Consider the following 25,644-nt stretch of genomic DNA (forward strand, 5'->3'; position numbering starts at 1 on the left):
AACCTAACAAATACTTACCTCCCCTAGGAACTGTGAAAATTGCACTGTGTCCACTTTTAAAACAGCTATTTGTGAATAACTTGAAAAGTATACATGCAATTTTGATGATTTGAAGTTCCTAAAGTACTTACCTGCAATACCTTTCGAATGAGATATTACATGTAGAATTTGAACCTGTGGTTCTTAAAATAAACTAAGAAAAGATATTTTTCTATATAAAAACCTATTGGCTGGATTTGTCTCTGAGTGTGTGTACCTCATTTATTGTCTATGTGTATGTACAACAAATGCTTAACACTACTCCTTGGATAAGCCTACTGCTCGACCACACTACCACAAAATAGAGCATTAGTATTATCTATTTTTACCACTATTTTACCTCTAAGGGGAACCCTTGGACTCTGTGCATGCTATTCCTTACTTTGAAATAGCACATACAGAGCCAACCTCCTACAAACAGTGCCTCACTATCTAGGATGGGATCCTCTTCTGCCTGTCTGATCGCCTCAGGGTGTAGGTTGAGCAGTCATGGACTTCCACACCTTCTTGAACCTCGTGGGTTAGGAAGGTGGCTGCATTTACTAGGTGGCACGTTTTTAGTGAGGGCCTGGAGAACATTAGTTCGTAGCCCAAAATCTGTTGTGTAGTCAGCGTGCTCTTGCCCTTTTGTATGACTGCAAACACAATGTTCTGCATACAGTCTCAGCGGTGCCCCCATCACAATGGAGGTGCTTTTGTTGATGGCAAAGGCCGCTGCTTCTAGCACCTGCTCGCATGGGAAATGACCCTACATGACTGAGTCTAATAGCCCGCTGTAGTACGTAAGAGGTTTGCGCCCCTGGGGATATTTTTGTGTCAGGACTGCTGACATGACTTGCCTGTCGCTGTAGCTAAACAGGAAGGGGGAGGAAGAGGTATGGAGTGGGTGTTGGAGTCAATATACAGGCCTATTTCGATTGGAAACTGCAGCATATCAGACTTCAGGGAGTAAAGAGGAGAAAAAGTACAAAACTCATCTCAATTGTACTGAAAACAGGGTGGTACTTAAGCAGTTATTATTGATGCTCCACAAGCTGGCCTGCACATGCTGGGCCAGATAAGAAACAGTAGTGCGCTGAACAAAATGTCTGCTGTTAATGTTTCAGCAAAGATGAAGGCCCATGAAAAGACAACATTTGGGCTGGTAAGAAACCTTTAACATAATAAATAGATTCTAAGTGCAAAGATACTTTCAAAAGTAAGCCAAAAACTGAAATAACAGAACTCCAGTGTTAACAGTTATAAAGCACTGTGTGAAAAATTAGAGCAATTCTCTGTCAACTTTACCTTTACTAGCAAAGGGTGTGTGGATGCACCACAGTTTGTAATTTACAGGCCCCAGCCGGCCAGCATATTTTAGGCCAGATGAGAAAAACACTAGAGGGCTGAACACAATGGCTGCCACTAAAGACCCAGCAAAGTGGAGGCCAATGAAAAGATAGCAATTTAGACCAGTGAGTCCACCTCAACAGCCTAAAAAAAAGAAAACTTAAAATGCTAAGGTGCTTCAAAAGTAAAAATGCCCAAACACCACCTCTTCAGCAATTAGACTAATGATGCCAAAACTGAAATAACAGACCTAGAGTGTTAAAAGTCACAAAGCACTGTGTGCATATGTAGCAGCAAGTCTCACAGTCAAGTTTACGTTTTCAACAAAATTTCAGAAATTAAAAAATTACTCATTTGATCTAAATCAGGAGTGCCCACTATAGGTTAGACTCTGCTGAAGTAAAATAATAGATGGACTGTTCAGGCATTCACTTACCTTCTTCAGACTTTGACACACTGCATTCTTGGGCCACCCATTCTGTCCACTCATATACCTCAAGGACTCAGGTTGATCCCTGAAATTGAAATCCGATAAAAATAGGTTCAGTTGCTCTGGGGCAAAACAAACACCCCTTTAAAATGTCTTAACCACTTTAGTGGTACAGGTCTAATAACATAATTCATACATACAACACACAACTGTAACTCAACTGAAATCCAATTTAGGACACCACCACAGTAACATTATTTATTATAAGTAAATGAATGGAGGGTGGTTTTCCATTTAATTCGGATTACAATAAATGTGTCTTTTTATCAGCTCAAAACACAAAACACACCAATACTATTCTCATACACTTCACTCATATGAGACAATGGTCAACCCCATTCAACCAAAACAGTGGGCTAGTGCTTTCATTTCCACCTTAATGTAAGAGCAGCAGTGAAATGACATTATCTAAAGAGTGTTACTTCACCTAAAAGCTCTTTTATGGCCTACAATCATCCCTGTTCAGCTATATCTTGCAACTACAGCAAGATCCGCAAGTTGCTAAAATATTTTGTACCGTAACTCTCAGCGGTATACTACAGCAGTGTACTACAGCAATCTCCAATACTTACAAATATTGCAACTGAAACTAAACATTGTAAAGCTTAAAGAGTTGCCTTCTGCAAATCAGATGCAACCAGTTGCTAATATTTCAGTTTACAACACCTGAAGGTTGGCAGTTAAGGACATGCAACCTTTACCCAACTCACTAATGAGATGTCAGGTTACAGCACTCCCAAGGTACAGCACAGAGTTCCCCTTCCAATTGATGGAATCTGAGGATTGATAAACAACCATCAAGACCATCTAATACCACCTTGGTATTAGAGAATGACTGGAAACCAATAGCGTATCGGATATCTTAGTGGTTGGTCGCGGCCCTTCACAACACTGGGAATCCTGCTGAGCTGAAGGGCTTCACGATGATACCTGGGTCCCACTCAAGAAAGAACACAAACAAATTCAATGGGGGGCCAGCAAGCACGAATATTATGACTTACATTTCATGTCTCAGAGAAATCCTGGAAAATTAAAGTAGAAGAGTAATGGGACTGAGGCTTTTCTATTAGCGATGTCTACGCCATTATTTTAACGTACTGTTGCCATTTCTGGGAACTTAGTTATGAACACCATGGGTCTGGATGCCAATACCCACAGGGTAGCAATCGTTGTTTTTAGTATCATTTCTTTTGAATCTGTTGCAGTGTTACAGTCTCTTGTCACTGGGTAAAGAGGTATCTGCAGTAGAGATGTGTTCCTGTACTGGAATAGGTGCTGATGAAAGACTGGATCCAATGTTGGTTGAGCATCTGCAAACAACTCCTAAATTGTGGAGATAGCAGCAAATCTTCGACTAGATTTATAAATATTGGCTACTCCACTTCCCCTTTTCACAGACCTCTTGCAGCACAGGATTTTTAAGTCTGCAAGGATGATTAATTCCAAGTCAGGGTAAGAGGTATCTCTTTCCCATGATTCAACAGAAGAGTGTCTAAAGTTACTGCAATGATTACGTTGAAGATTTCCCCATTTGTGTTGTTCAAAGGATTGACCATTTAGCAATCTAAAATTCAACCCAGGCTTGAGGGGTGCAGAAGGGCTGTTAAATTTATGTACTTCTCAGCCCCGATTATTACTGCAATCCCCGAGGTAGCTAAAAGGTCACAACCCACAAAAAACTGGGCTTCCCTCCAAAGTAAGAAGCCTTCCCCATACTGTAGTGGAGATGAGGATTAACCTCCATTCTAGCAGCATGGGAAGCCTATTACCTGGCTCCATGCAAGGACAGCATGGGAGGCCCATCATCCAGAATCCATGCACGGGCAGCATGGGAGGGCTATCATCAAGATTCCATGAAAGTAGGAGTGCATTAGGCACGCCTTTAGCTTGCCCCCTGCACAGCAATCGAGCGTGTAGCAGTCCACTGGCAGATACATTGTCTACCCAAAAAAATTACTCTTAAACAAAAGGCAACCACTAGAGTAGAAATGAAAAACACGATGTACTAACAGAAATGTAGCAAGTGTCTGATTCATAAAATTACAGCAGATGGCAAAAGAGCATGGATCGTTAAGAGCTCCATCACCTGAAATTAGAATTTACCAATAAAGGCAAGGTAAGCTAAATACAAATGGCATGCACTTTCGCTGAAGTCAGACCTTTTAGGTTCTGCAGCTGGAGGACAATATGTAAAACACCGCTGTGATGTCTGATGAATGTCTGTACTGATGCTGATTGACTGAGGGACTGTAAAAGGGAAGAATGTATTACCTACCATTTCAGAGATGTGTTTTAATAATGTTATTTATATGCTTTACTTTTTTCTACGATCTATCAGTACAATTTTAATGGACATTATAATCATTTTTAAGAATGTTTTAAAATGTCTAAAAGAAACATTGCATATATTTAGTATTTAGGAGTACATTACATTTCGTTGTAATTTATTGACTGTATACAGATTAACAATTTGAAAATCATGACTAAACACATCACATGGAATTGAACAATATTTATTACTCCTCAGTATATTAGGGCTTCATCTTGCATTCAAGAAGCTCTAACCTGTCACACCTCCACATGACAAAAAGTACAGGATATTTATTCATCCTTCGCTACTACTCAAAAAGGAGAACACAAAGGCATTAGTTACAAGGCCAAGGAAGCAGTAATCCTCTCGAATTTTACTCCGATAAATACGGATAATGTAACTCGACTTTTGGGTTCCATCAAATCAGGCTCCCTGTTGGATCCAGCTATGCCTAAGATCTTTCTTATGGGAGCGCCAGTGTTAAGTCCAGTAATTGCTAATCTCATCAATGTCTCACTTTTCTCTGGAATAGTGCCAGACCTATGGAAGCAGGCAATTGTTAAGTCTCTCTTAAAAAACACAAAAAAAACAAAAAAAAATAGAATCTGGACCCAGAGGTGATGAAGAATTATCGCCCCATTTCATTGCTACCCATTTTGGCTAAAATAGCCGAAAAGCATGTGCAGGCCCAACTCTCCCTTCTTCTGGAAGAAAATAAGATTTTTCACCCTACTCAGATGGGTTTCAGGCCATGGCATGGCACAGAGACTGCTTTAGTCGCGATCATGGAAGAAGCAAAAATGCAACTTGACAACGGGATTGAAACAGCCATTATTCTCCTAGATCTCAGTGCGGCGTTTGATACAGTAGATTTGGATATTCTAAAAAAAAGAGGATACAAGAGATTGGAATCTCCGGGACTGCTCTTGATTGGATCTCCTCTTTTATTAATGGAAGATCCTATCAGGTACTAGAGAGATCCTGTTTATCCAAACGCATTACGAGTGGCTGCGGGGTACCTCAGGGTTCCTCCCGGAGTCCGCTGCTATTTAATATCTACATGCTGCCACTTGCAGAGATTGTTCAAGCGTTTGGTCTAAAACTTGTATCCTACGCAGACGATACACAACTTATTGTCCCCTTCTCTACCAAGCAACCGGATCTTGGGACAGCACTTGGACCTTGCTTACAAGCAGCTGCTGCCTGGTTGACGGAGAGTAAATTGAAGCTGAATGACGGAAAAACGGAGGTGATGTTTTTTGGGCCCTCAAAAAATGTATCACCAGCCTCAACAATAATAGAAGGGGTGGGCACTCTCCCGCCGCCTAAAGATCTTGTAAGAAGTTTGGGGGTTTGGCTGGATCCCCTTTTATCAATGTCCCAACATGCCAACAGAATAGCTGGAACCTTCTTTGCTCTTCTCAGGACTCTTAGGAAGGTACTGGCAATTTTGCCTTTTGCCGCAAAAAGACTGATCATTCAGGCCCTGATAGGGTCCCGGATTGACTATGGTAATGCCTTATTTGTAGGGTCACCGAAATATGTTACAGATAGACTTCAGAGGGTATAAAATGCAGCAGCACGAATGCTCTTAAAAATCCCAAAACACCAGTCTATACGTAATGGAATTTCCTCATTACACTGGCTCCCTGTTGCCAAGAGAATTCAATTCAAGACCCTATGTTATATGTATAGAGCATTACATAACCTTGGTCCTGAGAGGCTTAGACCTTTAGCCACTTTTTATGCACCAAGTAGACAACTTAGATCCTCCTCTGCCAACCTAGCAAATGTTCCTTTAGTGAGGAAAGCGAGATGGGGAGAAAGATCCTTGTCCCATCAAGGAGCGAAACTCTGGAACAGTCTGCCTATTAATATTCGGGCAAGCTCTCAGGAAATTACATTCCGAAAAACTCTGAAAACATGGTTATTCAGAGCCTGAACTTAAGTGGTGTTGTGTGTTTCTGCGATTTTGCCTGCAATATAAGCGCTACGAGGCCTTTAGGCAGTTTAAGCGCTATACAAGCAATCATATCATAACATAACATGACTGTTTTACTAAACAACTTAAAAAGCATTATCCTGAACACCTAGTACAAAAATCAAAAGCTTCACAGAGTTATTCTCTAAATAGGCCTGTCCTTTTCAACATACATATAGCCCTAAATGTGACATATAAAAAGGAGTAACCATCAAAATCTAAAGTTACTGTGAGCCAGGCTAATACAAATATACCAGAAGTAACTGTACACGATCAAGGGAAGCGCTGGGAAGCCATGCTATCTGCCAGTCAAGAGCGAGCTGTTGGGAAACTAGCACTATAAATACAACTGGCCATGAGCAAGGATTGGCTAGCACTGTGGATTCTCACACAGAAGGCTTTATAAGAGGCACTATAGCAGACAAATATAGAAAATCAGACTTAAGCTACTATCTGAAAGGAATACAATTATGTTAACTTTTTGAGAGGATGAGAAGAGCACTGCATGCTATATTTACTGAACCTGCACATTTGGTTTACTGAATTCACAGAAATCCTAAATGTCAGACACTCTGTGTATTGCATATATTATGTTAAGACAGGTCATACACAATGTCACAATCTTTGATATAATTCATGATTGAGGTTTTCCTGGAGTATGGATGGGGACATTGTCTTGTGAGGTGAGAGATATGTGCCATTCACAGCAGTGTGTACAAAATTGATGTTTTCAGTGCATCATGAGCATCTGGGTCAAACCTTAACAAAAAGATGTACTTAAGGAGGAGGAAAGGACTAGATAATGATGTTCGACAGTGAGCTGCGATTGGTTACACTTTAGTAAGCCAATGAATTAAGGGAGTCGTTAAGGTGTGTAGAGGTTGAGGGGTGAAAGCGGTATGATAGGAGTAGAGGTTACATTATTTGTCAGCAATATTGCCCTAATTTGTGTATTGAACAAATGCATAGGGGTAAAGGGTATCCAAAGGTGTTAGTCGCAGATTACAGGTTTCAACATACTTTCTTTAAAATGAAGGAATGTGTTTGAGAAACTGTGGTGTAAGCATTTGATAACCTCTCTGTTCAATCCTCGGTCAAATGTTATTGGTCAGACAGAACGGTTAAGGGCGTCATTCAATTATTTGGGAACACTGGGGAGAGCTTAGTGCATTACGTGGAACTCATACACAGGAACAGTTTTTGTATAACAACATGAGAGGAAGTGCAGCTCTTATGAAATTGGTTCCTGGTTACATTGAAGGTTGCAGGGGTGAATGTTAAAAAGGGAGGTGCTAGAAATGAAATGCCCCCCATATGGTGTACTGTTGTATTCCCCTGCCCTGAGTGACCCACTATGTGTATTTGGTATCCTGTTTTCTACTTTGGCCCTATGCTCACACTTGTCTTGTGTGCGCACAGAGGCCTAGGCCTGTTCTTTGACATGAGATCCTGGACCAATCCTGTGTTGCAGAAGGGCACATCAAGTGCTACCACTGTTGTTGTCATTGGTTTGCCATAAAGAGCGGTGTTGGCAGCATACCGTATTTTGAGAAACCTTACTTGTGAAGGCCACTGTAACCAGACCATTTTATTTGTGTTACTGGAGAGAACGCCTTTGCTGTTGTGTAAAATTCTGCTTCTATTAGCTTACTCATGTCATGGTGTTAACATCCAAAATGTATGTTCCGTAGATGTGGCGTCTGTAGTAAAAGCATGGAGTGTGAAAGTGAGCAACACTAATGAAGTCATATGGGCATTTTGGATGTCCCTTCATCATACGACAGCGGTGAGACGGTTTTCCCAAAAAGTAAAAGTGTATTGATGACATTCCTGAAGCAGAAGGCACTGAAGCAAAGGGAGAGGAGACGAAACTTGGTTAGAAATTCATTTAACGTTTTGCTGAACAAAGAGCTGCTGGTTAGTATTCTTGGCGCATTGTAATTTGGTAGATGGTGGAGCTAAAGGGTGGGACTACAGACTCTGTTGTCCAGTTTAAAGAGAACTTTTGTCTGTCAGTTTGGCTGATAATAGCCAGGTAAGGAACACTCACACCTCTCTGCGCCTCTGTTGTGGGTATTCCTGGCTGGAGAATAGCCTGCTGTGAGGAGCATCACTCTACTCAAAAGCTCTGTTTAGACAGCAGCCAGGAGAGGACACTTGAAAAAAGGACCACACCAAATCAAATGTGAAAGGGCAGAAAGTGGATCCACATTTTGTGTCTGCTTTGATTTGGGACCCACTTATTGTTGCAGTTATAATTTCTCTATAATCAATGAAGAGAATGCTTTGCAGAGTACTCAAAAGGATTGCTGCGCAATCAGAGCTAGTGTCTGCCTGACAACCAGCTTCCCAGAGGTGACGGGGCGTCACCTGAATCCATCCACTGCTCCAAGAGTTGATACTTGAAGAAGTAGGCTTATACTACACTTAGAAGACACTATTGCCCTTGCCCCTCTGATTTTATAGATTAATCGCTGGATCAAAAAGGAAGCAGTACTTGTGAAGGAATTTATTGGGGACTGTCACTTGATAATTTACATCGTATACCTTGGCTCACATATGTTAGGAAAATGTTTTATCAACTGTGAGCTCCAGAAATTTTTTATAATCCAGAGGACATAAATGTGATGTGTAATGCAAAAATCAAGCAGCGTTATCAGGAATATCGTATGGAGCAAAGGAAGGCCTGTGCAGCCACCATGCCTAGTATTATCAGGTACTCCTCTATCTATAGATCCCCAGGGATGGAACCTTACCTGTTGCTTATAATGAATCCTACAAACCGTTTTTATTTAACTCGTCTAAGACTGAGCACAGTGCACTTTAAGGTAGCTTTTCCTCTGTAAGGCACTGTTTTAGGATATAACCATGTTGTCCATGTGATAATATTTCTAGTCAAAGCATGTCACTTTTTGCTTTTTGCACATTATACTCAGTTCCACGTCGCATGTATTTGTGACCCATTCTTCACCAGGCGCATATTTTTATAAATTATAAGTTAGCAATGTCCTTTTTGTTAGAAACGCCTGATGTTTGTTATGCAGTTTTAAATTGTATTAGAAATGCAATTATATTAAGGAAGCAGACTGAATCAAGTTTTTTGTCCCTATAATGATTAACTTACTATAACTAAGAATAAGGTCTTTTATTACAATACATTTTCTCTTGTATTGTATTTTAGATTGATTTGGACAAATTGTTGAACCTGCAGCATTTTAACATATTTTTCTTTTATTTTATGAAGGAAATAGTAAAGTTGATGTAATGCACTTGTGCAATTGTTAAACTTTGTTCTTTAATGGCTACTTTTAGCCAAATAAAGATTCACTGACTGACTGACAATCTGGTGCATTACCCAGATAAAACTAAAGTAGAAAGCCAATGAGGTGCTCTGTGAGTGCTTAATTCGAGTGAAAAAGATTGTTAAGTACCTGTATGCCTGATTTGTGCTTGACACCAGAAAATGAACCAACATTCAACAAAGAGGAGATTTATACCCTTGTCGAGGGACAAAATAATGAAATCTCAAGCATGTCCCCTTTATCTAGGACCTCTTGGAGACTTTATCCGGAAACTGCTGCAGGTCCTAGGTAGCCAGCAGAGCATTCAGGTTGTCTGGGGAGAGATTTAGATGTGTAAGCCAAGCTCCAGTGGAGCCAGACAGTCAAGCTAAGCGATTCTACGACAAGGTGGATGGAACCTCTCCTCAGTTATGGTTATGTCTGAGAGGGATAGCAGCGCAGGATGTCTGAATAACACATTTTTTGACAGTGGGCTAGAGCTGGGTGACTAACATCAGAAGCACTCGTTCATTTTCATGCTGATTAACAGAATCAGCAGCGTCTGGGGTGGTGGGTTTGTAGAAAACACACATCTCTCTAACCACCCTAACATGAGACGGTCACTTTCTCCTTGCCCTTATCACCACTTTTCTAGAAACTTACTTACTGTAGTACAATAACTGTATATCACTAAAATGTGCCCACACAAACAGGGGATGACCTTATGCGCCATAATTTACTACACACAGAGAATTTATTGGAGAAACTTATTTTTGTTCAAATGAATAGAGTAATGCTCCACTCAAAGAGCTTTGAGAATTTGGAAGTTACTTACTATAAACATAACCAGAAATAGTGGGAAAGAAATATAAAATACACTCCTGCACAAAGAGCAACAAACTTTAAAGAGAAGCCCGTAATCAGAATGCAAGGAAAACATGTTTTAAAGCTTTCTGTTCCAGCATCTCTCTAAAACATAGCCCGTTAATGTCCCTTTCAACTTCCATGAAAGTGGGTACGTAACTATTAAACAACACTACACTGATACAACACTTTTATTAAAATTTTTGCTGCCTTTTTAAAATGTCGTAAGAGCTGCACTTCTTTCTGGAATATAACATAGCATCATAAATAGTCATATACATTTCCGTACCACTTGTCATTTCACATTGATGGTGAGTGAATGAATGAGGTAATCACACCCCCTGGTTGCGTGCATGCCCGGACAAAACCAGCCTCAGATCAGCAGCTTTAAAGGCTGGTAGCTGTGAGAGCCGAAATGTATAAAGTGACAGCTGTGGGGTAGCAGTGATGACTGCCCGGCATTTCAAATGATGTGAAGCCTTCTGGGAGCGCCAGCAGCAGAACATTGCAAGCTGAGTCGGATTCCTGAACAGGTAGTCAAACTATATTTGACGCGGTACTCCTACAACACTTAATTACACCCATGAGAAAGCAGCCATTGAATGACCTGATAAATACAGCATCCAGTGGGAAGGTTTGAGCTCAGAACAAGCATAGTTACATGGTTGCAGACTAAAGTGAGAAGAATTTGTGGGACTGAAGGAAACGGAAGAACTCTGCTTTGTAACCTTAGGCATTACTATGTTCAGTCATTTTTGAGAAATGATTGTTTCAAGAGGTACTCGTGTTAGGTTCGAAGGAATAAAACATTTAGGAAGTTATATATATCTGGAGTGTTGGTCCAGCAGGCAGGCAGACAGGCAGGCACGCACGCACACCCTCCTCTCCCCCCTGTCCAGTGGCGGTCATCACTAGGTAGTTCTAGTTAGGACCTAGTTTCTATAGAAAAAGCATTTTAAGATTTTGCTAATTACTTTGGCGCCGTTTGATGAATCTTCACAAAATTTCCCCCCCCCCAAAAAAAACAACATTGGTCACTTCAGCTGCTTCTGGAAAAGCTCGGGGTGATCCATCAAGCAGGGGCCCAGAAAAACAGGGGGTCCCAAAACGCATTTTTCCATTTATTTTCCCATAGAGATTTTGAATAGCGATAGCGCCAAAACCAATGGACAGAATTGTAACTCTTGGTCCAGAAAGAGGCCTTTTTGTTATCTGGTGTGAATCAATTCAGTAGATTCAGAGAAAATAACAAAAGTCCAAATTTGTATATCTATTAGGGACACGAGGATTCGTGACCTCTTCTGATCTCGTGCTGAGATCTGATTGGCTGCCAACACTTCAACAAGGAAGTGTTAGTAGCCATCTTGGGACTCTGCCTCAGCCAGAAAAAAGGTAAAAAAATAAAAAAAAAGGGGCCAGAGTACGGACACCCTGACCCCTTAGCTCTGGTGGTGAAGTCCTAGAGGTATCCCCCAGGGCTAAAAAGCACTTTAAAAAAAAAAAAATTACTGCGAATTTGCGATAAGGGTCGCAAATCCTGGCAAAAATTAAAATAAAAAAATAATAAATGTAAATAAAAAATAAATAAAAAACCCAAGCATGTGCTCCCCTGCTGGTTTTCTATCAAGCCCCCAGGTCGGCCAGGTCACAGAGGCATTTAATATTTCAATGTGTGTGTGTGTGTGTGTGTGTGTGTGGGGGGGAAGGAGGGTGGCCTTCGGTCCCCCCGCAGTTCCAGGGACCGCCACCTCCCCGGGGCTCTACATACATTAAACGCGGGTGGACCAGCCAGCCCCTCTGCAGCCCCAGGGACCACCACCTCCCTGGAATACAGATCTGAATTCAGTGGAGGAACAACCGACCCCCAACAGCCGAAGAGACCGCCACTTCCCCAGGGGCATTTGTGTTATTCTTTGCGGGATGGGCATGCGCTCTCATCCGCTGCCCCCCACCCCGCGCAGCCCCATGGACCACCACCTCCCTGGGGCATTCAAGAATTTGGGTGCAGGGGGCCATGCAGCCCCCCGCAGCCCCGTGGACCACCACGACCCTGTGGCATTTGTGTTACTCTATGCAGGTGGCCCACCCACAACATCAGGGACCACCACCACCCCCCGGGCTTAAATGCAATAGACTGCAGGAGGTGCAGTGGCACCAGGGCCAAAGTTGTCATAACGCCACTAAATGCTAAATATTGTTATATTTTACTACTAAACAGGCAGTCATAAGTGCAGTTATCTAGCAGGCACTAGGGCCATGATTTCAATAGTGCAGAAAGTGCAGTGGCACTGGAACTCAAAGCTTCAGGCACCCCACTAAAAACGATTATTGCTATATTTTACAACTAATCAGGCAGTCACAAGTGCAGTTACCCTGCAGGCAACAGGGTCATTATTTGAATGGTGCAGCGGGTGCAGTGGCACCAAGCCCAGAAGTTGTCAGAACTCCTCTAAACACCAGGCACCCCACTAAACACTGATTATTGGTAGGATTTACAACTAAACGGGCAGTCACAACAGCAGTTATCTTTCAGGCACTAGGGCCATGATTTGTATGGTGCAGCAGGTGCGGTGACACAGCACCAAAACACTATCAGAATTCCTCTAAACACCTAATATTGCTGTATTTTACAACTAAACAGGCAGTCACAATTGCAGTTACCTTGCAGTTAAAAGGGACATAGTTTGAATGGTGCAGGAGGTGCAGTGGCACTGGGGCTAAGACCTCCAAGCACCCAACTAAACATTGATTACTGCAAAATGTTGCTACCGCACAAGACAGAATTGCAGTTATCTAGCAGGCAATAGAATCATAATTTCAATGGTGCAGCAGATGCAATGGCACCAGGACCAAAAGCTCTAGGCACCCCACTAAACACCTAATATTGCTATATTTTACTACTAAACAGGCAGTCACAAGTACAGTTACCTTGCAGACAACAAGGTTGTGATTTGAATGGTGCAGCAGGGGCAGTGGCACTGGGGCGAAAAGCTCTAGGGACCCCACTAAACCCAGATTATTGCTAAAAAACAAATTTAAACAGGCAGTCACCGGTGCAGTTATCTTGCAGGCACTAGGGTTACGATTTGAATTATGCCGTAGCTGCAGTGGCACCAGGCCCAAAAGTTGTCAGAACTCCTCTAAAAACATATTATTGCTAGTACATCAATTAATTCTATTATTTCCCTCTTTCATTTATAAAAATGTTGCTATTACTTACCCCCAAATATACCACTAGTAGCAGCACAATATATTGCCTTTTTGTACATAAACAAGTCATAACACTGTAACAGACTTTCTGTAACTCATACTGTACAACTACACAGCAAGCTACAATTTGCAACAAAAAAAAGCTCATTGTTAAGCACATAGGCAAAACCTAATGCATTTACCAATGCTTGTTTTAATTATATTTCCTAACTATAACGTCCCTGCAACCATTGTTTCTTTTTTCAGTGAACTATTTTTTTTTTTTTAACGTAATGTAATTTTTATTACTATACGTTAATCCAACCACTGCCGCGCATGGCCAAAGGCCATGCAAGGCTGGGGTCGGCCACAAGCCTGCGGCCTAGCCCCTATAACCTCCCAACCCAGCACTGCGCTCAGTCTTTGGCCGTGCACAGCAGGGGTTGGGCACAGGGTCAGACCTTGTGGCCAACTTCCCCAACCCCACACTATGCACGGTCTTTGGCATGCGTGGCGGGAGTTGGATGCAGCCTGTCTCTCTGGGTGTGAGAATAGGTGTGAGAGGGTGTATCTGGGGTGTAAGAGTGGTTATGAGAGTGTCTGTCTGGGAGTGAGAGTGGGTGCATCAGAGTCTTAGTGGGTCTGTGAGTTGGTGCATGAGGGTTTCAGTGGGTATGTGAATGGGTCTTTGAGAGTTTGACAGGGTCTGTAAGTGTCTGAGTGGGTCTGTGAGTGGGTGCATGAGGGTCTGAGGGTATGTAAGAGGGAATGTGAGTGTCTGAGTGGGGGTGAGTGGGAGAAAGATTGAAAGAAATTGAGAGAGAGGGAGAGATTTTTGGCTTTGATGAATGATATACTTAGAATGAGACATTTCTGGACAAATTGAAAAACAAATATTTGTCAATTATAAAGAGTGAGATCATCTTTCAGTATGAACCTTAAACTTCTGAAGTTTACAAGAAATTAAAGAAGGAAAGTGACCACGGACACCCCTGGACTATAACCCTCAACTTTCAGTTTGAGGGTCTGTGACTTTAACCTTTAGGCCATAGGTGACTCCTTAATGTGATGCTTCTAAGCAGACCTATGGCAGTCAACCCACGCATGTGATTGGGAAGAAACATGAATGTTCAATCAATAGGAAGGTTTAACGGTCAAAACACTAGTAAATAAACAAACACACTGCCAAGCAATACTAGGATTTGAATCTTCAGCCTACAGAGTGACAGCACAAGACCTTGACCATTAGGCCAGAAGTGACTGTTCCACTCCAAACATAACAATAACATTTGTACCAAACATCTTACTAGTCTGTGAAGTCATTGCATAGAGAGACCATTGCAATGACAATCTCTCTTTCTTCCATCCCATGATAGGATGGGATGTGAGATGAGAGAAGAGAGGAGAGAGAGAACCGCAGGAGGAGCCTGAAGCCCCCGTGGTCCTAGCTAGCTCCCCACATCCTGCGGGAGCTGGCACTACTCGCACAAGCAGGGAGCAGCTTTAAATAGCAGCTCCCTGCTTGCATGAGCAATGTTTTTATCTTTGCATGCAGGGAAACAGATGAAAACTTCACTTTCTACAAGTGAGAACTGTTGGACAGCTCGCACTTGCAGAAAGTGAAGTGTTTACTCGGACTTGGTGGGAGCTGTCAAATCTCCCGCAAATTCACAGCAAACAGCTATGTCCTGAGGGTAGGCACTCTGGGACACAGCATGAGCTGGCCCTGGGGGGTGGCAGTCCCCAGGGCTGTCATTGGCACCACGCAGCCCCAGGGAGGTGATGGTTCCCGGGGCTCAGGGGTCCGCAACGGACACCCCTCATTCTTTTATTGTAGCATTGGGGAGGTGGTGGTCCCTAGGGCTGCGGGGGCTCGAGGTGGAGGCGTAGCTCCCCTGAACACAGAATATCTTTGGCCCCAGGAAGGTGGTGGTCCCCGTGGTTGCAGGGGAGATAGGCGCCCCGCATTCCATTTTGTTGAAGCCCCGGGGAGGGGGCAGTCCCCAGGGCTGCAGGGGGGCCATGTGGCCTCCCTGCTTCTAATTAAACATTACCCCCAGGGAGGTGGCGGGCCCTGGGGCTACAGGGGAGCAGGACACCCCCCCACATTTCATCTTGTTAAAGCCCCAGGGAGGTGGTGGTCCCCAGGAGAGGGGGGGGGGGGCTATGTGCCTTCTCCTTACTTTTTGGCATGCCCCCAGGACTTGTCAGGAAACCACCTGTGTGTGTGTTTTGTTGTTTTTTACATTGGAAATATATGCAGATCCAAAGGGAGGGGGGGCTTCGGAACTCGACCTGCCTAGAGGGGCGGGCCAGCTGGACATGGTGCTAGACAAAAGTTGAACTAGGCAGGTGATCTCGGGTTTGTATGGGGCACTGCTGTATAAGTCTGTTACCCCTGGCATTCAGGCTCTGAAGAGTTGGTGGCAAGATCAGCTATTGATGGATATTCCAGAGGCCGCATGGGTGCAAAATGTAGGATCCATTAAGATGGTCTCCAGGAGGGCTAATTTCTGCTTTCACAATTTGATTATGTACATCCTACATCTCTCATCAGATAGGATTAGGAAAATGTAGGAAGGCGCCAGACCTGTTTGCCCCCGATGCTAGGTTGAATCAGCAGCCAGGTTGAATCAGAAGATTTTCTTCACATGGTGTGGGCCTGCCCAGAATGACTGAGTTCTGGAAGGAGTCTTTACAACGTATAATGGAAGTTACTAGCTCCATTCTACCGCTGGACCCACTGCACTGCTAACTCAACACAGGGGTGGTAACCAAGCGGACGAGGCAAACAGCAGGGCTTGAGACCTTGGCTCTGGTACTAGCTAAACAATTTATAGCCATGTTATGGAAGGTGACTACGGCTCCACCCATTCACATATGGTGGAAAGAAGTGGTCAGATGGGAGTTGACTGAGTTGGCGGAGCAAGCATACACCAGGGCCAGGGACTGGAGTTGTCACCCCAAAGAACAATGGGAGGTCTATTTAGAGAAGCTGAACAGGTTGCCTGATAATCGATGTGGGCTAAGCCTATATGACGATTCTGCAAGTCAACACCTAAGTGTCCACCTACCTCACTGGTTGCTGGACTAGTTCAGTGGGATGTATAAAGAAAAGTGGCTATTGCTGTGGATGTGATTCCTAAGGGGATTGCCGAGATAGAGTTCTGAGACATTAAGGTTACGTATTAATTATGTTGGGGGCCAACATGTTACTCGTTCCAAATCAATTAAATGAGGGTGGGTGAGGGATGGACAGCGGTTACTGTTTATTTACTTTTATGGTGGTGTTGAGCTGCTTTATTGATATCAACTGATTTCTAATACTGCATGGGGGGGGGAATGCACTCATGGGAATTGCAGTGATCCTGATGTTTTGTTTCTTTGTGACACAATGTATGGTGTACTTGAACTGCCGTATGCGTATTCCTAATGCTTCTAACACTATAGATGCATCAATGATACTATGACAAAATATTAGCAATATTTAAAAAAGGGGGCATTTGAGACCCCCAAAAAATGGTTTTCTGCCATGCAGCCAAATTAGCTGTGTGAGGAGGGGAAGCTCTACAAGACTTCTACCTGTGACTAGGACTGGGGGACCAAGGCCTTTTAGTCTCCCTGCAAGGTGAGGGGACATCACCCAGAGAAGCTGAGGCCCTAGAGCCTGGAGCATCTGCGTCTACCCAAGGCTATACTGCCCTCTGAGGAAATGGAGAGCATTGGTGGGAGCAAGGTGAAGTGGTGAGCCCTGTTCAGTGGACTCACTGCACAAGGTGCGACTAGAACTGCTGCTGCACCGATTGGGGCATTGCCTGACTGCAGAGTCAGCAACCCCCAAATAACAGGAGGGAGGCCCTTTGACTAGGTGATCTCATAAGGATCTAGCTCATCGGAAACAAGTTTGGGGACGGCGTGGCATATTTTGCACAATAACAGGGTTCGGTTTGTTATGATCCCAGTGTTTTTTTTTTAGAGCTAGTCTAAGTTTTTTGTGGTCCATGTTATAGGTGGTAATAAACCTTCTACCCTTATCCTTAGGTTTCTTAGTTTTGTGGGCAAAAAAGGCTTCATCTCTCGGCACCATCCTAGCTCATTTGGGTGTTACTTTCAAAATACTGTCAGAATATCCCCTTTCTTTGAATCGAAATGGCATCTGTGCTTTGACCTTTGTGTATCTCCTTCTGTACTACATAGATACCTTGCCCTGTAGAATTCACCAAACTGAATATTCCTTTTAAGGGAAATTGGATGGAAACTTTAGGTATGTAGCATAGTATTGACTGGCAAAGGCCTCCTATATAATCTGGTCACCAATTTGTCCCTTTCAGCTCGCACCTGTACATCCATGAACTCGATTTCTGTCTGCTGATCTTACTGGTAAATTCCAAACTTATGTAACTGATTTTCAGAGTCTCCATAACCCTTTCAGTCTGTATTTTTGTGCCTTTCCATAACACTAACAGATCATCAATGAATCTGACCCACAATATACACATGGAGGGCAGGGGAGGTGAGGGGGGCGGGGGGGGGCAGGTCCAACAAACCAACCATGCAGGACAGGCAAGAGAGGCTGTGGCAAAATAACAGAACATTGAGGGCAGAAGGAAGAGGCAGTGGTGGTACAACCATACATGCCAACAGACCAGATTGAGGCATGAGACTCCTTATGTTTTTAAGCCCAAAAGGGATTTATTTTAGCTGTCTCCTGCTCACAATCTCCTCTTTCTCCATGTAAGTCAATGCGGAAAAACAATTTTCTCGTTTTTATTTCTCAAAATCTCCCTCTTACCAAGTTCAAAATGTTGGCATCAAGTATAGTACATTGGATCACGGAGGGCTGGAGGGAGATGGGCAGGGGCACCAAACTGACCTTACAGGACAGGCTGTCAGAGGTTGCAGCATATCAATACACCACACAGGGCAAGCAGGATGGGAGTGCAGCACAACAACCAAGGGAAGCGATAGGGAGGGGACAGGGCCTTGCACATGGACAACAGAGAGCAGAGGAGAAAGAGGCGAGGCAGGAAGCTGACCATACCAGACAGACAGGAGGGACAGTTACAGCATAACGGATCATGAAAGGCAGGAAGGAGGGGGCAGTGGCAGCACATTTGACCATCCAGGGCAGGAGGGAGGGGGATAGTGCATGGACTTGGGCAACAGACGTTAGGGAGGTGGTGGACGGGGCAGGAAGCCTACTGTTCACGGCAGGCGGGAAGGGAAATAGCAGAACAATGGTCACACAGGGCTGTAATGAGGTAGCAGGGACATGGACTTAGACAATGGATGGCAAGGAGGGGGCAGGAGCAGCAAGCTTGGGTGGGCACAGCACAATGTCAGGCCAAACCCTGTGTCCAACCTCCCCACCCCCCAACAGTGCAATGCTATGGGCATCTTATTAAACATTTTTTTTAAAAACCTAGACACTCACTGAAAAAAAACAAAGGTTACAGGGGCTTTATAGTTAGGGATTAGCATTTAAATACCTTAGAAATTCGCTGAAAAAAAAAAAGGTTACAGAGACGTTAGTTAGGTTCTGAATTTACGATGTCAATTGGAAAGTGAAGCAGACATATGTAAAAGAACTCAAGTTCATTCTCATTGGATGGAATCCTTAAACAGCAATGTACACAAAATAATTAGATCCCTATTATTTCAGAGTGAGCCATCTTGTCACATTTCAAAACGTTATTCAAAACATTATCCATCCACTACGCATTCAAATTAGTCCTGCATCTCAAAGTACCAAATAACCAAGGGTTTGCTATATAGGTCTCGTTTGAATGTATAGTTGATGATTAATGTTTTGAATAACTTTTGGAATGTGACAAGATGTCGCACCCTGAAATAATTGGGATATAACAATTTTGTAGTCCTACAAGGCTGTTTAAGGATCCATTCAATGAGAATGAATTTTGGTTATTTTAAACATGTCCACTTCTCACAAACGCATTTCAGATAAGCAGCCTTTGTCAATGTGAAAATATATAGATGTATAATTTTTGGGTTTTGGTTTGCTTATAACATTGATGATGTTTGGCGAAACTTTAAAAAAAAAAACATCCTCCACCTCAGCTCACTCCTTCCTGCAAAATTTCGGGGTGATCCGTCAAGCGGAGGCCAAGGAAAAGGTGTGTGGGGGTCATAAAACACATTTTCTCCAATTCATTTTTCCGCAGGAAAACTGAACTTCAATACCACAAAATATCAACATCAATTGCACCAAATTTATCAGAAAGCTAAATCTTGGTCCAGAAAGCTTGCATTTTGTGATCTGATGCAAATCCGTTCAGTAGTTTTTGAGAAATTTAGACTAAAAAAATGTATATTTCACGCTGCATAGGATCCGCAGATCTGACAGATTTGAAGACAGGATCTGATCTGTCTGGCTGCCATCAAAACAACAAAGATGTGGAGGCAGCCATTTTAGGGCTTGGGGATGGAGTCCCCAGTTCTGAAACAAAAGTTTAAAAACATAAGGGGCATTGTAGGGATATACTGGAGGGACCCTTCCTGGGGCCAAAACGTTTTTTTTTTTTAAATCTACCGCAAACTTGTGGTAGATCTGCGAACCCACTGTAAAATAAAAAAAAAATAAAAAACTGTGTGAGCTCCTGGGATGGGCCTGGACCAGGCACTTTGTACAGGGAAGGGGTCATGCGCACCCACCTCCCTGACACTCCGTGAGGCTCAGGGACCCCATCTTTGGGGTCGTGTATCAAACTGAGCTGGGGTGCTGCACAACTCCCCTCCTCTATCCTTCTTGAAGCCCGCGGACCCCACCTCCAGGATCATATCATGAACGGTGTCCCAGGGACCCCAAACCCCAGGGCACCGTGGTTTCCCTGCCTGTGAGGGCGCAGCAGGGTAGTCTAATGTCCTCCCATCCAGCTGGAGCACAAAGCTGCCCTACCCAGGTGTGAGCACAAAATCTTCTCCTGGTCTACACTCTGGAAAGCAAGGAAACATAGATGGATCCTGTCAGAAAAGCTGATTCTGTGGGGTACGAGCAGTTTACTATCTGATAACTGACCATATACTTACCATGACTGGAGCCGTAGGAAGAAGGAAGGAAAATGTCGTTTAATTCATTAGTAATTGAATGGGAAGCCTCAGGCGATTTAGTCAATTTTTCGCATCCATCTGCCATAGATGCCAAAGGAGGGAAATAAAAGAGTTGCATTTCTTATATTCCTTATTTTGAAGGGTTTGTGCTGTGAAATGTAATGTATTTTTTGTGTGCATGGAAGCCAGATGGGACCAGGCAGAGTGAGTCAACGTGAAACAAGAAGGGAGTTTGTTCTTGTTTTGGTTGAAAGTGGTGCTTTTGTTGAATGAGAGCCTTCCAAATAGCAGTGGTGTGCCAGGCTGGCAGTCCCTGGTAATGGGTAAAGAGTTTTTGTCTGGTGGCATTATTATTGCCTCAAGATTGAAAAAGCCCTGGAAAGGGGAGCTGAAGTGAAATAAAACTTGAATCCTCCAAACTTCCCACCTTTTCTCTTGATATGAATGAGTTGCTCAGCGAGGCAGCAGGAAGTACGCTATTTAGATGTAAAGGCTGCCAGGAAATTTTCTGGATGTTGATAGAAAGGCACTCGAGAAACCGCCACCAATGTTGTGGGGTGTGCAGGGTCGTCCATTTAGGGTGACCACCTGGTAAGAAGGCAAATTCAGGACAGTGGCAGTAGAAATTCAGGACAAGGGGTTGACATTCAGGACAAAAGGTCATTTTTACAGACACATTGAAGATATTTGACTATAAAATAAACAGCTGAATGAAGTACAAGCCAAAGTTGTTTTATGTTCTTTAGTTTGTTTTAAACATTGAAGTGTTGAGCAAACATTTACATAAAGCTGGACAGATTTAAAGATGAGAAAACTAGCACACATATACACTCCAAGCAGAATTTGCAGTTGACTTAAGAGTCAGGTTTCACAATTCTACCCTGGTACTATGAAAAATAATGCCAGAAGCAGCACTCCAATGATGCACATAGGCTTTGAGTTCACAGGCAGTAGCACTACTAGAAGGTGTGAAAAAGAGAGAACATTTATGGTGAGAAAGGAGGAAAGGTCTATATACTGAAGGAAGAGACAGAACTTTTGAACAGTGAGAGTGAACAGTGGGAGAACAGTAAAGCAAGTGAGGATCTGCATGCTGACAGAAAGAGCAGATAGTGATGACAGAAAAGAAGACAACAGAAAATGGGACAGAGAAAGGAGCAAAAACTCAGTTAAGGAAAAATGCTGAGGGTGACCGAGAAGGCTGAAGAGAGCAAAAGGTAGAGGTGGCATATGCAAGGTAGAGGGAACTGTGAGAAAGCATGTGGGGGAGGGTGAGAGGCAGAAATGAAAGGCAAGTTAAGAGAGAGGAGGGAAAGGAATGAGAAAAGGAAAAGAAATGAAGAGGTTGAATAATGAATGAATAGAGCGATGATGTGAGAATTTACTTTGTAACTTGCATGTCAGACTTTTCAAAGCCATTTTCAGTGCACCATAGCTTTGAAAATATGGTGCTATTTTGCTATTTCATGCAACACAGCAACTTCACCTGCTGTTCTGTGTTGTTTGAAATGTTAGTAAATATCTCCCTCAAAGATTTGACACAGGTGTTCAGGTTTGCTTTAGACCGTGTACAGTGCTCTACTGCCTTTTGGCTAGGGTCTAATACAGAAACGACATGTACATATAAACAGAAAATCAATGTTTGTTGAAGAAAGGCTATTTTTCAAAGAAAGAGGGGGAAATCCATCCAAGGTTCAAGTCCAGGCATTTGTCTGGCATGTTACAATGTGGCACTAGAAAATTTTGGGACTACAGCACTTTGGTCATGATTGTAGGATTTTCTACTTGCGCTCTTCATTATCCATTAATTGGAAATGTTTAAATAAAAAAAATTACCGAAACACTTATTATGATAAAATGTAATTCTTCCATTCAAAGCACCTTCCTGTCAGCCCATCCCACAATCAGCTGAAGTGCTTTTCATTAGAGTATGTGGCACTGCACAGGCTGCAGGAATGATAGATATGTCCCTGACAGGGCTAGCTTTAAAGCTAGTGCCAGACGATGTAAGGATATTTGTTGTGTCCCCCAGACCTCCTTCTCCAAGGATTCAATCAGTACCACAGTCCATTGCTGCCTCTCGCCACTACATAGAGCTGCTCTTATGTCTATTTAATTCCTTTTACAGCGCTATTCATTCCAACTATGCAGGGTAGAGTAGGGTTACAGGATGAGTTCTATCACGCACATATTATACAGGGACAATGGTGTGTAACCAGTGTATTGGAAATGTTATTTAAGACAACAGCCACTGGAATTGTGAGACCTTGGTGATTTTTGCATAATTATAGGCTTGCCACATTTGCCACATAACACATCACCGTCAGCATAATGTGCATAGTTTAGCTCAAACAGTTCTAGAGTTACTAAAACGCAGCTGGACATGTTTCTGCGCAGTGGGAGGCCCTTTGCAATGGTTGACTGGTCACCTTTCTGTTGCTTATAGCTAAATGTGGGTGTTAAACTGATACTAATGAGGTACAACCAATAACCAATGTAGGAAGCTGGCCCTGTACATACTATCTCAAAGTAACAGATAGTGTGCACAGAGACCAAGGGTTCCCCTTAGAGGTTGATAGTGGCAAAATTAGATAATACTAATGCTCTATTTTGTGGTAGTATGGTCGAGCAGTAGGCCTATCAGAGGGAAGTGTTAAGCATTTGTTGTACACACACAGGCAATAAATGAGGAACAGACACTCAAAGACTTAACTCCAGATCAATCATTTTTTATATAGAGAAATATATAATCTTTATTTTAGAACCACAAGCTTCAAGATTTGAGGTAAGTACATAAAATGTAAGGTACGTCACAGAGGTAAGTATAGAACTTTGATTTAAAACAGTAGTACACTCAGTTTTGGTTAAAATGGCAATAAGCTATTTTTAAAAGTGGCACAGTGCAAAAATCAACAGTTCCTGGGGGAGGTAAGTTTGGTTAGTTTTTGCAGGTAAGTAAAACACTTACACAGTCAGTCTCCAGGGCATAGGCAGCCCACCGTTAAGGGTTCAAGGCAACCCCAAAGTCACCACACCAGCAACACAGGGCCAGTCAGGTGCAGAGGTCAAAGAGGGCCCAAAACACATACGCTCCTATGGAGAACAGGGGTGCTCCGGTTCCGGTCTGCTAGCAGGTAAGTACCTGCGCCCTCGGGGAGCAGACCAGGGGGGTTTTGTAGAGCACGGGGGGTGACAAACTGGCACACAAAACACACCCTTAGCGGCACGGGGGCGGCCGGGTGCAGTGTGCAAAGTAGGCATCGGGTTTGCTATTGAAAGCAATAGAGGGACCGGGCGGCACTTAGGCGATGCAGGCAGGGCACAGGGGGGCTTCCCGGGCCAAAAACCGACTGGGCTAGGAAGAGGGCCGCCTGCTGGTCACTCCTGCACTGGAAGGTGGTTCCTCTCGGTTCTGGGGGCTGTGGGTGCAGTGCTTCGTCCAGGTATCAAGTTCCTTGTTACCAGGCAGTTGTGGTCAAGGGGAGCCTCTGGATCCTCTCTGCAGGCGTCACTGTAGGGGTGCAGGGGGGTCGACTCAGGGTACTCACGTCGTTGCAGTCACCTGTGAGTCCTTTCTGCAGTGTTTGTTCTCTGGAGCTCGAGCCGGGGGGGGCGACGTTTGCAAAGTGAGAAGTCTCACGCTTCCGGCGGGAAGAGTGAGTTCTTTGAAAGTTGCTCTAAAGTTGCAAAGTTTTTGAACAGTGCTGCTGTTCTCAGGAGTTTCTTGGTTCTTCAGGTTCAGGACAGTCCTCTGAGTCCACAGAGGTCGCTGGTCCCTGTCAGATGCGTCGCTGTGCAGGTTCTTTGAGTCTGGAGACAAGCCGGTAGGGCTGGGGCCAAGTCAGTTGTCTCCTCTGCGGGCTTTCAGGTCAGCAGTACTTCTTCTTTTTGTAGGTTGCAGGAATCTCATTTCCTGGGTTCAGGGTCGCCCCACAATACTAGGGGGTGTTTAGGTCTGTGGGGCAGTAGCCAATGGCTACTGTCCTTGAGGGTGGCTACACGCTCTTTGTGCCTCCTCCATGAGGGGAGGGGGGCACATCCCTTGTCCTATTTGGGGAATCCTCCAAACTCAAGATGGAGGATTCCTAAAGGCAGGGGTCACCTCAGCACAGGGCACCTTAGGGGCTGTCCTGACTGGTGGGTGACTCCTCCTTGTTTTCCTCATTATCTCCTCCAGCCTAGCTGCCAAATGTGGGGGCAGTGGCCGGAGGGGCGGGCATCTCCCCTAGCTGGGATGCCCTGGGGTGCTGTAAAAAAAGGCATGAGCCTACAAGGCTCAGTGCCAGGTGTTACAGTTCCTGCAGGGAGAGGTGAGAAGAACCTCCATCCAGTACAGGCTTTGTTCCTGGCCACAGAGTGACAAAGGCACCTCCACCCAGTACAGGCTTCGTTCCTGGCTAGAAACTCGTCTGGTTGTGGCAGGCTGGCAGAAACTGGTCACTAGAAACTGGTCACTAGCACTAGGAGTCGGACTGGTATTCAGGGGGCATCTCTAAGATGCCCTCTGGGTATATTTTACAATAAATTCCACACTGGCCTCAGTGTGCTTTTATTGTGCTGAGAAGTTTGATACCAAACTTCCCAGATTTCAGTGTAGCCATTATGGAACTGTAAAGTTCGTAACTGACAGACTCCCAGACCATATACTCTTTATGGCTACCCTGCACTTACAATGTCTAAGGTTTTGCTTAGACACTGTGGGGGCATAATGCTCATGCAACTATGCCCTCACCTGTGGTATAGTGCACCCTGCCTTAGGGCTGTAAGGTCTGCTATAGGGATGATTAACCTATGCCACAGGCAGTGAGAGGTGGGCATGGCACCCTGAGGGGAGTGCCATGTCGACTTTGTCATTTCCCCCCCACCAGCACACACAAGCTGTGAGGCAGTGTGCATGTGCTGAGTGTGGGGTCCACATGGTGGCATAATACATGCTGCAGCACTTAGAGACCTTCCCTGACAACAGGGCCCTTGGTATCAGGGGTACCATTTACAAGGGACTTATCTGTGTGCCAGGTCTGTGCCCATTGTGGGAACAAAGGTACAGTTTAGGGAATGAACTGTGGTGCTGGGACCTGGTTAGCAGGGTCCC

At 43.9% G+C, this 25,644-nt stretch overlaps 1 protein-coding gene across 3 annotated transcripts in view; it reads right to left on the minus strand.

Annotated features, from left to right (window-relative positions):
• ZNF106 (zinc finger protein 106) overlaps positions 1-25,644 on the minus strand; it is a 331,145-nt gene that overhangs the window by 299,217 nt on the left and 6,284 nt on the right. For 2 of the 3 annotated variants that reach the window (XM_069208785.1, XM_069208787.1), the window contains exon 2: positions 1,805-1,883. The exons of the other annotated variant lie outside the window; for it this stretch is intronic. The gene's annotated coding sequence lies outside the window, so the exon portion shown is untranslated. The remainder of the gene's footprint in view (positions 1-1,804; positions 1,884-25,644) is intronic. 3 annotated transcript variants of the gene reach the window in all.

The sequence above is a fragment of the Pleurodeles waltl genome, chromosome 9, assembly GCF_031143425.1.
Source record: "Pleurodeles waltl isolate 20211129_DDA chromosome 9, aPleWal1.hap1.20221129, whole genome shotgun sequence".
Classification (NCBI taxonomy): domain Eukaryota; kingdom Metazoa; phylum Chordata; class Amphibia; order Caudata; family Salamandridae; genus Pleurodeles; species Pleurodeles waltl.